Genomic DNA, 14,338 nt, shown 5'->3' with positions numbered 1-14,338 from the left:
GAAACATCAAAACAAACTTTTTTGGTATATTTCTGCGCAAGCTTAATGTAAATAGCAACTTTTTTGCGAATGATATTAAGTAGTATCCTCCCATTTTAAGTGTTTTTGCTTTGGAAACTGCAACTTAAGACCAATATCATTCGCAAGGGTGTTGGTTTTTGGATCGTCTGAACGAAAGGCTGTATTCACTTTACACAGGATGAAGCTCTGCTATTCAGTCAACCGAATGCTAACTGAATTGTTTGGAAAGGTGACTGAATGGCATAGCTATGCCATTCAGTAACCTTTCAGTTACCACTCACTCACATTTCAGTTGACTGAATAGCACAGCTTCGTCCTGTTTTAGATCCGCTGTGTTTATTTCATATAGTGCAAATATGTACAAATTTTATACTACGTGGACCCTTAGAATTTGGCTCCCTGTACAATATCAGGTATCGTCATTTGGAGCACTGAGGTGTGTATTGTCACTTGGAAGTGAACACTGACAGTTAAAAATACTATACATGAATATAACAACAATCTCTTCCTTAATTAAACTTATCTGGTTGAATTTGCAGAGGACAGTAAAAGAATGTTATAGATATACAGTGAAGTCGCCAATTCCGGGTCACGTCAGACTGATTCGTTAATATTTTGCAAAGTTGTTCAATTTTTATTTTATATTATATACATATTGAAATTACACTTTGTGAGCTATTAAGCAGTCATTTCTTTTTTCAAAATGAATTCACAGGAACTATATTTACGGAGGTATTTCAACAAGGCCTGGCTTTCCCACTTTCGAATCATTTTCTCAATTTCCGAGTCATGTGACTTTAAGTTCTCAGTAATGTCGGGAAATCGTTTTTGAAAACGGTTTTTATTAATATGCAGCATTGACAAAATATTGCCTCTCAGGAAAAAATATTTAAAACCACTGATACACAAGTAACAGGGACCCATTTCTAAATGTAAATGAGGGCTGTGCTTCAGAAAGAAATAATCATTGTGTGAAACTAAAGATAATAAAAGCAAAGAAAAATAACGAATATGATGACAACAGAGTGGCATGGAATATTTCATTCAGTTTATTTTTTTTCTCACCCTCTTACATGTTTTCGTAAAGCCACAAAAAATGTGTTTCAGGAAAACTGTCCCGCAATTGGGGAAACTCCTTCAGTTTGTTTATCAATAAGTGTAAATTTAATTGAGCACTTATTATGATGAACAATTTCTGACGGATAACTGAATGCATGTGCAATATTACTCAGCTATTAATACTCTGCCACAACTTTCACATCAACCACGCTGCAGGGTAAATTACAAATGTTGAAAGTCGAAGATGAGTGAAAATCTCGATCCAAAAAGCGCTTGATTCCTATAATTTCGTTTCTTGGATGGTCTGTAAATGTTTTCCTTCAAATATCTTTTACTGATCATATACAAAAAGGCCCATAGCCCGTGATCAGTGTATTTATAAAGTTTTATTTGCTTAATTTTAAACAATTTAACATGAAAATCATAGGAGTGACCCGGAATTGGAGACATGTTTTTGCAGTTCAAAATTGCTAAGAATCATGAATCTTTTTAGTAGTTTCAAAACAATAACATTAATGTTTGATTGTTTCAACTAATGTGAACTAATAATAAGATGCTTGGGGATCATCATGTGTTTTTACAGTATGATTTGCCTATCAAATTACATTTTTAGTACCTTTTGTAAGCGCTCACTCTATAAATAAATTTGTGTGAAAAAATCACTAAAATCGAATTTTCTCTCATGCTAAATTCTTAATATATTAGCGTTTTGGTCAGTTTATATCTTAATATAAGGTCTTTATAATATATAAAAATCAGAAATATTTCAATATTGGAAGCATAAAAACTAATCAAAATATCTTCATTAGTAAGGAAAAATAGAGGAAATGCGGGATAAGCAATATCATTTTTAGTTTAAATATTTATTCCAATTTCGTAGTATAGGCTGATAGATATTCTGATAATCTATCATTTTATCGAAGAGTAGGAACCTCATATCTTAAACAAATGCCTACATAAATGCAGATAAATACATTTATTTTTATCATTCTTTAAGCTGAGGAAAAAGGTAGTGACCTTGACCTGACCTTGATTCGAAAACAAGAGGATCAAATGTAATTTAACTGATATCCTTATTAATATGCTTCTCTTTGACTTGATATAACACCTCTGCCTGTTACTTCAGGTCTATAGGTTTATATAAGGCTATCAAACCACTATAAAGTATCAGATAATAGATGTATTATATTCAATGCGTAGCCTTGAATTTTGGATGAAAGCCAAAACCACTGAATTTAATCTCTTTATCGCCGGTAACGATCTTAAATTGACCTAGGTTTCCCAACGAGGCATGACGAATTACAATTTGACTTGTTCTATACAGCCACACTGCTGGAAATGGGGACGTAGAATTCGTTTAAGCTAAAACCAAAACCGATAAAAATTAATCACATAGAAAACGATATTATTATTCAGGACATTCAATTGAGTGGTGTTTTACAGAAAAATAAAGATATTAATGTAGTTTTAAAACACCAATTACACTGAAAGGGTTAGTTTTTGAAATTTTGCTCGTTTTTTAATGCCATTTTTTTGTCCGAAGGATTGATCCAGAGTAATATTCAGTACAATAAATCACACAAAAAAAACAAAACAAATACCTTGAAATATCCTTTATTTTGCGGCCAAATATTAACTACTAAATTTTGCTATTTCTCCTCTATTTTTCCACCTTGTTCTTTTCAAATAACATGCTATTTGTAGTTGTGATTAAGTTTTATGATACTGAATTACTTTTTTAAAGAGAAATGATGATCGATTTCATGTACACTTTTGAAAATATTTTAGGTAAGATGACTACTTATTATTCATTTATTAACTTTAATATTTACATTGTCAAAGATTAAAGTAGTCCAAAAGAAAAATTGTATTTTTGGTAGATCCACAGTATATAAAAGGACTTGCAAAGAGTTATTGATCTATTGACATATTTGCCTGTGTGCTCAACCTTGTATTGTTTTGATTGACGACAATTCTAAACAACTGCATTTAAAAGATCGATAACCTTAACATAAAATGTGTAAGGATGAAATAAGTGTAAAATGTTCATGTAACTCGGGTGAATTTTTTTTTGCTATTTTTAATTCTGCAATGAAATCTACTAAAGATGCATTTTATTGTAAAAATTTAAATCTATCTCTGATAATCATTTAACTAATTATCATTATTATTTAACTAATTAACTTTTTTTTATTTAACTAATTAAACATTTAACTTATTATGAATTTACCAGCTTACTTGTAAAAAAAATTAAAAGTACATAAGTCATTCGTACTGTAGACTAAAAAGTTACAGCGAACGACCAGCCGATTTTTCTATTTATGTGAATGTTGCTCAAAAATTCAAATATTTGGACGTTTGAGGCCAGCTCAAGCAAGTCTTATGGTTCCGTCATAGTTTCTTTTAAAAGACTGATCTTTTGTGCCCCACTTATCAATTCAGCATGGTTGGTGTCTTCTCTAGCCAAGGGTGACGATGTTTTTTTCTATAAGCACCGTTGATCGTCACTCCTGGCTAACGAAGACGCATGGCTGAAAAAAATAATTTATGCATTTAAAGTCAGACCATCTTTCTTTGGGTGCGCTTATGGAGGTTGGCACCCGAAATAATAGTAATATCATTCATCCCAAAACCACTTGGATATAAAGCTGGGGACCTAAAATGTTCATTTAATTTCTATGTGACCCATATCACATGTCATTTTTTGCAAATATAGGACCCCAAACAGAAATGATAATTTTCTTAAAATTTTTGCTAAAATTTGACATGGAAATTGATAATTTGATGAAATCAAACAAATATTTATAGTTTGAACAATTATTGAATTATGATTTGAATACAGTAAGAAGTTAAACACATGCAGTGTCTATAAAAGTAAAAACTAAGTCAAAGTTTAAAAATTCTTGCTTTACTGGAGGCTTCAAAGGCCAGTTCATAATGAACACAACAACAAATGTTACATATGTAATCAAATTATAACGCAAATAAAATAAATTATACCAATGTTATCTTTCCAAAACTTTGCATACAAATATACATACGTTTGATGTTTCATTTAAAGTAAAGCAAGTAGGGGTCACATCTAAAAAAAATTGAGATATAGCATGAAATAAGCTAATTTTAGACCAAAGTTAGAGGTTTTTTCTTAACTTATATGAAATATAAGCTTAATATACCAAAATATATCGATAGAAATATCATAATATTGTTTTATATGTTTTTAGAACACCAAGAATATATTGTAATTAATACACAAACTATCTAGAAGTTTGGTTTGCGCTGAAAATTAGGAAGCTAAAGTAACAGTACTCTAAAACAAGTGAGTTATGAAAATTGTTCATTTTCTTCTAGCAAAAATTCCGCAACAAAGTATAGTCCCTTGCTAAACTCTGTAAAATTTAATTTTTCTAAAACAATTTTATTCAATAAAGTATATTTGGCATTGTAAAATAAAAATACACTATTAGAAGTAATATGTGACGCAGAATTTTCAGACTAGAGGTGACCCAAAATGGCTACCCAAACCCTAAGAAGCGAACCTATTTAAGATGGTATGGGACACCTGTCAATATAAATATGGATAAAAGTACATTGAAAGCCAAATACTTTCACCGTTTAGAATTTGACAAAAAATGTGCTGTAAATTTTTTTATAAAGGTAAATCCCCGGCGGGATTCGTACTGATGCCTTACAGAAAAGTAGTCAACGATCTGACCCACTGCGCTACGCTGTTTATTCAGATTTTTGGAAAGAAAAAAATCAAAATTATACTTGATGTTATTGTTTATTTCGATAAAAAAATGAAGCCACAATATGCAAGTGTCCCATCGCAAGTCAAAAGAATAAGGGTTTGGTATCTCACGTCTTTCTTTTGATGAAAAAAGAAATTCAATAATTTCATGAACTTTTATGCTTAACCATAGATTGCTGTTTTAGAAATATGATAAAGATAAACAATACAAAAGGTTTTATCTATTTTTTCGTTACAATCGATCTTCTCCTATAATGTTTAAAAATTACCATTTTTCATTTAAGATTTGCTTCTTTCTGCATATAAAGAAGCATAATTAATAATATTTTGAATTAAAGATTAATTTGAGACGCGTTAGTTTAAGTTGTTGTGATTTATTAAAAGTAGATACTGCAATTATATACTAAGGAAACTAAGTGGTTTCCAAAAAAGTGTCTGTGAAAATACAACTATTTCTCGGAGGGGGCACTCGTAAATTTGAGAATGCGAAAGGAAGAACACGTTCCTTTCTAGTATGCATTACCCTGCCCATTTTATCTTGTTTATTAGCTCACCTGAGCAGAAAGCTCAAGTGAGCTTTCCTGATCACATTTTGTCTGTCGTCCGTCTGTCCGTCTGTCCTTAAATTTTTCACATTTTCAACATATTCTCAAGAACTACTGAGCCAATTTCAACCAAACTTGGTACAAATCATTCTTAGGCAAAGGGAATTCAAAGTTGTGAAAATTAAGGGCCACACCTTATTTCAAGGGGAGATAATTAGAAATTTATAAAAATATTTGAGAAATTTTCAAAAATCTTCTCAAGAACCATAAAGCCAGGAAAGCTGAACCTTGTGTGGAAGCATCAACAGGCAGTGTAAATTCAAAGATGTGAAAATCATGACCCCCAGGGGTAGGGTGGGGCCACAATTGGGGGTCGAAGTTTTACTTAGGAATATATTGAGTAAATCTTTAAAAATCTTCTTCTCAGAAACTAATCAGCCAGGAAAGCTGAAACTTGTGTGGAAGCATCCTCAGGTAGTGTAGATTCAAAGTTGTGAAAATAATTACCCCCAGGGGTAGGGTCGGGCCACAATGGGGGTCGAAGTTTTACATAGGAATATATTGAGTAAATCTTTAAAAATCTTCTTCTCAGAAACTAATCAGCCAGGAAAGCTGAAACTTGTGTGGAAGCATCCTCAAGTAGTGTTAATTCAAAGTTTTGAAAATCGTGATCCCTGGGGGTAGGGTGGGGTCACTTTTGGGGGGGTGGGGTATTAAAGTTTTACATAGGAATATGTAGAGTAAATCTTTAAAAATCTTCTTCTCAGAAACTAATCAGCCAGATGATTCTTTATAATTGTGAAGACTTTGGCTCCAGGACAATTCTTCGGCCTCACAAGAAGGTTCAGAGTTTGATGTAGCTTTATATCCCATATATAAACAATTGTTAAGGATCTTTTTGAGAACTGCAATACTCAAGATATGATATGACTATAAAATCATCCTGTTAGAAAAGGGACTAATGATCATAAACATCAGAATATCCAGGGGGGGAATGGATTTTATTTATACAGGATCTACATGTATTATTGTACATTGTTCTATTGTTCCTCAGGTGAGCGATGTGGCCCATGGGCCTCTTGTTTGTGGGTTGTTTTTGTGTTTTGGGTTTTTTTGGATGATTTAAATTATCTTTAACTTGTGCATCAGAAAATCTTTTGCAAATAGTCAATAAAATGTAAAAAGCCATCACATTGTAGTTCTGCAAATGAGTTGCTCTCGAATCATTTTTTTTTTTTTTTTGAGAAAAAAACAAAATCGAGTCTAGTTTGATATTTGATAGGGGATTTTGTGGATGGAAGTCAGAAGATATGAAAATAGTTCTTATAGATACAACGCTTAGTATTTGCATCGCATTGGATGAATGTTAAAGGGGCATGGTCACGATTTTGGTCAAAGTCCGTTATACTGTTTTTGGTCTTTACAATGCTTTAGGAACGTATTTCTAATAATCATGTGAAATTTGAGAGTCAGACGTAGAGTTTTGAGCCAGATCCAAGATTCACAATTCTTTGTCATGTAAACAAGGCTTGTGCCCTGTTTTTAATTACGTAGGTTCAATATACCAGTAAAAATCTGTTTCAAGGTGATTTGTATATTTTCTTTTTCATTTTAAGCATAAATAAACAGTTTCTAACGTTTACCACAATCATTTCAGGTCTAAAACTGGAACTTCAACATAAAAATGTAAAAAAAAAAAGCTTTGTTTACCTAGCAAAGAATTGTAAACTCTGAACTCGCTTATAACTCAACGGATGATACTCAAACTTTAGTTGCCTATTCAAAATCCCTTACTAAATCATTGTAAACATTACAATCGGACAAATAATTTTTGACCGAGATCGTAACCATGCCCCTTTAAAATAATAAGATATGTCACTGAGCTATACATGTACGAAAAGAAAATGTCGAAGCGAAAGCGTGATTGACATGTAAGTATATGTTTAAATCATCCAGCGGTGAAAAACGAGATTCAAACATACGCGGAATAACATGGAAATTCTGAAGTTTCTTTTGAGTAGTGACTCGTTTGTATAGATGGTGTCAAATTTTACATTTGTGCTAGCAAACAATTCGAGAAAATTTGGCCAGGAGGTTACACAACAATTGGTCTTTTTCGCTAGATGATTATAAATTGTACTGCTTAAAAGACAGAAATCAAACTTTTAATCAAAAAATATATCCAGCTTTCGTTTACATTTCGATTTTGAAGATGGGTATGCCTTTGTTTTCAAAACAAAAAATTTCAGTTTGCATAAAACATATATGCAATAATTCAAAAGAAAATAATCTTATTCTAATTCAAAGTTGACTCATTTACTAAAATATATTTTTTATGAGGGGTCGATGGTCAAAGCCATTTTGAGGCTGTATTGATCACTTTTACAAAAAGGGCTCTTTTTTTAAATAATAGGAAAATATCCAAATTAAAAAGATAAAATAAATAGATTTTTTTTCTTTATTTAATAAAAGTTCATATCTTAGCCTTCTTAGATAACATATACTATCTTAAGAGATTTAATGGGGATAATTACAATTTAGTCCGCTTTATAAGCTATATAAGCAAACTGATTTGCGTATACAGATACATTATTTTATATTTATATATCTATAAACATACATGTATTTCGCTCCTGTAGAGAAAACTGTAATTCAAATACGCGTTCTTACCTGTTGTAATAAATGTAACCATCTGCAACAACTCCTTGGAAAGATGTCAAGCAAAACGACTAGTACAATAACCATAGATAATTTATGCATGCAAACCCTGAATCGTTGAAATAGACCTGTGAAGCACAGGCAATAAACGGACAGTGTCAAGCATTAAAACTGATACTCTAGCCGTTCCACAAATTTTATGTTTTTTTAAAACCTTTGACACTTTACAACTAAGTTAGAATTTCTTTTTACCGATGTTATTAAATAACTGGAGCATTAAATTAAATTAATTAAATTTAATTTAAATACATTCTTGTAGAATATCATATCGAAAAGTACAGTAATAGCGTGTTTCTTTATAATGGTGCCAAAAAGCAGATGGCGCTATTTTAAAAAATTATATTTTAGTAAAATATAAGAACTTATGAACAGTATCTGTTATGAGTTTGGCGAACCCATTATAGTATTTTTTTCTATCCTGCCTCCAAAATGGCTTAGGCTACTTTGTTGAGGTTCAATAAAACACTGTTTTCCATTAGACTAAAATATCGCAACGTCATTGGATTAAACGTGTCACATGATATCTTACGTTTCATTTAGATGGTCGACAGCAAGGTAGTCGTGACGTCTTTCCTTTCCTCACAAAATATATTATTAAAACGTTAAATCTTGCTTAAAATCATCTTGCAGGGCGCAGGGAAAATTGCTTTGTAAAAAATGTAAATGGTGCAATTATAATAAAACTGCTATCTAGAAAAGATTGTCCTAAATACATGAAATTAAAGAAATTTAGATTTGTTTCTTCCTGTATATAAGGAAGAATTATTAACATACCTTAAATTAATGATTAATTAGATACGCGCTAGTTTTAGTTAATGTGATTTATTAAAAGATAACAAACCATAGATGCTGCAAGTACATACCAGGAAAACGAAGTGGTTCCAAAAAAGTCTCTGTGAAAATACATCTATTTCTTGGAGGGGGTACTTGTATATTTGACTCTTTGACTATACAGAAGGAAGGACACGTTTCTTTCTAGCATGAATTACCCTACCCATTTTATTTCTGTTTTGTTTTCGTAGGTTGTTTTTTTTAATGGGGGCGAAGGGGGGTTGTGGGTTGTGATGATTTCAATTATCTTTAAACGTATGCATTATTAACTCCTTTGAGAATAGTCAATAAAATGTAAAAAGCCATCATATTTAGGTAAGGCAAATGAGTTGTTCTCGAATCAATTTTTTTAAAAAAGACCCTGCTTTTTCGAAACTCAATCAAGTCTAGTCTAATATTTGATAGGGGATTTTGGGAATGGAAGTCAGATGAAATGCAAATATTTCTTCTGGACACAACGCTTGGTGTCTGCACTGCATCGAATGAATGTTAAAAAATATGACATGTCACTGAGCTATATTTGTTATACTCTTTAATTCAATACAATTCAAAAGCATTTAAAAGAATTGAAATTAATATTATTTTAATTTGTATATTCAACAAGTAAGATAATAAACATCCTATTTAATGTGATGGCACATGCTTATTTTAGTACGTAAAGAAAATGTCGAAGCGAAAGTATAGTTGACATGTAAGTATATGTTTAAAGCATCCAGCGATAAAAATGACATTCAAAATTACACGGAATAACATGGATATTCTGAGATCACTTTTGATTATAAACTCGTTTGGATAGATGGTGTCAAATTTCACTTTTGTGCTCGCAAACTACTCAAGAAAAATCGACCAGTAGGTTACACAGCAATTGGTCTTTTTAACCAGATAAAAATAGAATTTACTGCTAAAAAAGAAGACAAAATTCAAACTTTCGATCCAATTAATATATCCAGCTGTGTTTAACACCTTGATTTTAAGAACTTGGGTATGGGTTTGTTTTAAACAACGAAAAAATATATTTAGGTTGGCAAAAGCATATGCAAAAATTCTAAAGAAAATAATATAAGAATTGTTATTCAATGTTGATTCATTTACTAAATTATATTTTTTATGAAGGTGTGATGGTCGTGGCCATGTTGAGGCTGTATTGATCACTTTTACAAGAATGGCTCTTTTTTCATTACAGGGAAATATCCAAATTTATAAGATTGAATTATTAGATTTTTTCATTATTTAAAGGGACATGGCCACGATTTTGGTCAAAAATTATTTTCCCGATTTTAATGTTTACAATGCTTCAGTAAGGCATATTAAATACCGGGGGTAGGCAACCAAATTTTAAGTGTCATTCGTTGAGATATATAGTAAGTGAGTTACAGAGCTTGTTTACATTTTGAACGTAGAAGTGAATACTCCAGTATTAGACCGAATATGAATGTGGTAAACGTTAAGATCTTCCTCTTTATGCTGAAAATGAATAAGAAGATTGAAAGATCAGCTTCAAAAGAACTTTTACCGGTATATTGAACAACAAGGCACAAGCCTTGTTTACATGACAAAGAATTGTGAGCTTTGTTTCTTGCTTATAACTTCACTACTAACTCTCCAATTTTATTTGGTCATGTGAAATGCATTCCTAAAGCATTGTAAAAAATAAAAACAGAAAAAAAGAATTTGACCAAAATCGTGACCATGCCCCTGTCAAAAAATTATTGCTAAACCTTCTTAAATGATATATACTTTCTTAATTAAGAGATTGAATGTGGTAATTTCAATTTAGTCCGCTTTATCAGTTATAAGAAACCTGATTTGCGTATACAGATACCTTATTTTATATAAGCATACTGATTTGCGTATATAAATACATAATTTTGTATCTATACACCTGTAAACACACATGCATTTCGCTCCTGTAAAGAAAACAGTAATTCAAATAAAAAAAGTGTTCTTACCTGAACTGGAAAAAAGAAATTAAATTCGTTTGAGTTTTCAGTTTTAACAATAAATGAAACCATCCGAAACAACTCTTTAGAAAGATGGCTGTTGTCAAGAGAAATGACTAGTACAATAACCTTAGATAATTTATGCATGCAGACCCTCAATCGTTAAAAACATTGTGAATCAACAGGCAATAAACGGACAGTGTCAAGCATTAAAACCCGATACTCTAGCCCTTGCGCAAATTTTATGTTTTTTTTAAACGTTTGACACACTACAACTAAGTTAGAATTTCTTTCGACCGATGTTATTAAATAACTGGAGCATTAAATTAATTATTTGATTTTCATATAATTTAAATACATTCTTGTAGAATATCTTATCGAAAAGTACAGTAATAGCGTGTTTCTTTATAATGGTGCCAAAAACAGATGGCACTATCTAAAAAAAATTATCTTAGTAAAATATAAGAACTTATGAACAGTATCTGTTAGGATTTTGGAGAACCCATTATGGTAATTTGTCCTATCCTGCCTTCAAAATGACTGAGCCTACTTTGCGGAGGATCAATAAAACGCTGTTTTCTCTTGGACTTAAATATCGCAACGTCATTGGATTAAACGTGTCACATGATATCTTACGTTTCATTTAGATAGTCGCCAGGAAGGTGGTCGTGACGTCTTTTCTTTCCTCACAAAATCTATCATTTAAAACGTTAAAACGTAATCTGGCTTGGAATCATCTTGCAGGGGGCGGAAAAAAATTGCCTTGTAAAAAATGTAAATAATGCAACTATAATAAAACTGCTATCTAGAAAAGATTGTCCTAAATACATGAAATCAAAAAATTGTCTTAATCTATTGCTATTTTAAATAGGAAAACATAAAATGCCGCGACATTATGGCGACAGAAAGACGTATCAAACACCCATTTTGAAATAAAACGCCGCCTACGAGATTTTAGTTCTTCAAAAAATGAAGATTTATACCCCAAAACAAAATGGTAAGGTCATTAGAATTAGTGAAAAAATAATTTCTTAAGCTGTTTTGATATTAAATTAATTTAAAGGGTTTCAGAGGTGCAAACGGCAATAAAACTAATACAGAACTTATAAATTCGGCATCTAAGACAATGGAATAAACTTTAAATGACATATAAGCATACGTGAAATGCTAAAACACAGACTGGTATGAAATATTTGAAAAAATATGCCAAACTAGACCCCCCCCCCCCCCCACGTTAAAAAAAAATAACATGCATCTAAAAGAGTCCTAGGATGTTTAAAGAAGTTTTAAACGTCTTGAGATCGAACAGATGCGCCGTATGAATATACAAAAGCATGCACTATATTGTTTATATCGTCAGACTACGTATGCATGAACAAACGACGGCGTGTAAGTGTCATTTCAAATTGAGATAATAAATAAATTCGTTTGTACGGTTTTTAAAACGTTTAAACGATTTTTCAGATCAATTGAACGATTTGAAAAATTGTTTGTGCGATTTAAAAAATCGTTTGTATTATTAATACGCCGTCCTATAGAAGAAGCTCAATTATTCCATTGTGCTGTTATGAACTCATTATAAATATTGATAAGACGAGGCAGTTTTTATTTGTTTTCATCATGCAATACAATATTTGCAAAACCGGCACTATATCATGTACAAGTATTTGCCTTTTATTTATACTTTGATACATATTACAATATATTAACTACAAGATATATGTTTAGCCCGTAGATTTTCAAAATCGTACAATGTTTAGAATTTTAGAATGTTTCACATTATGACACCAGGGTCACATAAGAACAAATTTTATTGTATTTTGTCTCATATGTTCTCCGTTCCGTCTTTTAACTTTGCTAAATAGTTTGACATTTATGAACACCTTTCCGTCCATTCTACATTCATTTGAATGAAAAAAGCCCGATAATTCTTTTTTAAAACCTCTTAATCATTTTGTATAGAAATTAAATATATTCAAGTAAATTTTACATTGCAAATAATATGAAATTACCTGAATGATATTGTTTAAAAAAAAACTATGCCAGGTATTCTCTGAGAACGTCTATGTACTGTGTATGTATCTACCCCCTGTGATTTTATATAGTTAATTTCCATTTTTCTGTCTTTATCAATAAATGACATATTTCATCTCAACATGGGTGTTGATTCAATTTTTTACTCAGCAAATTTCTAGCTGCATTTGTGCAGCATGAGAAAACATAAAGATAAATGTAAAAAAGATGAATGTTAAATGCTAAGTGTAAAGATATATCAGATCTTCTACATTGAACTCGACTGCACCTAAAGCTTAGCTGACCAAAATGTCTGTATTCTATTCCCGACGTTTGAAAGTTTTAATCTCAGCAATGTTAAGATGTTTCAGAGCTAAAATATTACCAGGAAACGGTGTATTCGTTGAATCAGCTAAATATACTTTGACTGGGAAGTATTTCTTTCAACCTTTCAAAATTTGTAGGTTTTTTTTTAGCAAGATTCACATTAGAACTTATTTTTTCCAACATCTCTATTCAAGATTTTCTAATATTGTCTTGATCTTTCACCTGCGTCTACATCATTAAACTCATTTCGTCATGTTGGTCACAATAATTAGGTAGAATCTCCAGAGTTTATAAAAAGTCATGTTAATTAGTGTGAAGCTTTATTAGAATAAACAGTTTTTATGATATTGAATTCAGTATTCCTAATATTAACGACTACATGTATGTAAAGGAAACAGGTAGTTTTAAACCAATTTCATTGAAATTCACTTTCTTTTAAGATCGTAAACTATGGTTTTCATTGTGCATGATTTTGTACATATACAGTGTATTTATACCTTTTAATTAAGGTTGAATGATACATCAAATTTTATTTTATGGATCGTTAAATTATAATTTCTGATAAAGAAATGTGTTTGGCTCAAGAATAAATATTCTGAATTAATTTATACTGATAAATAAGAAAAATTGTTTTAATCGCAAGTAACAAACTGTATTAAACTTAATTTGTTATGAATAAATCTTAATATTATTATTTAATTCATCATGTCTTGGTACGCCAGTAAGACGTTTTATTTCTTTTTTATTGAATATAAAAACAAAGTTTGCTTTTTTCTTCAAACCTATGTATACAATCTTCCAAAGCGAGGTGATGATGAAGAGACGATCTGTAGTGCAATCATTTTTTTTAAATCAAAATTGAATCAAAATTTGACCGATCACAAGGAAGTAATATCATTTAGTTTATATCTTATAGCACTTCTCGCAAAATACAATGTAATAGGTAAGAATATGCGGATCTAAAAAAATTGTTTCAGTAATCTTAGCATTTATATATTCTCCAATCTGTAAATCATGTTTGAACTTTTATTTTACAAATATTATGCAATTTTAAAGACAGATAAAAACAAAGATTATGCGAAACTTAAATAGTTTCGTTCGTTTCATATCATTTCGATATAATTTGTAAATAA

Source organism: Crassostrea angulata, chromosome 9, assembly GCF_025612915.1.
Source record: "Crassostrea angulata isolate pt1a10 chromosome 9, ASM2561291v2, whole genome shotgun sequence".
In the NCBI taxonomy this organism is placed as follows: Eukaryota; Metazoa; Mollusca; class Bivalvia; order Ostreida; family Ostreidae; genus Magallana; species Magallana angulata.
The sequence above is the reverse complement of the archived record's forward strand: the minus strand, read 5'-3'. Positions refer to the sequence as shown.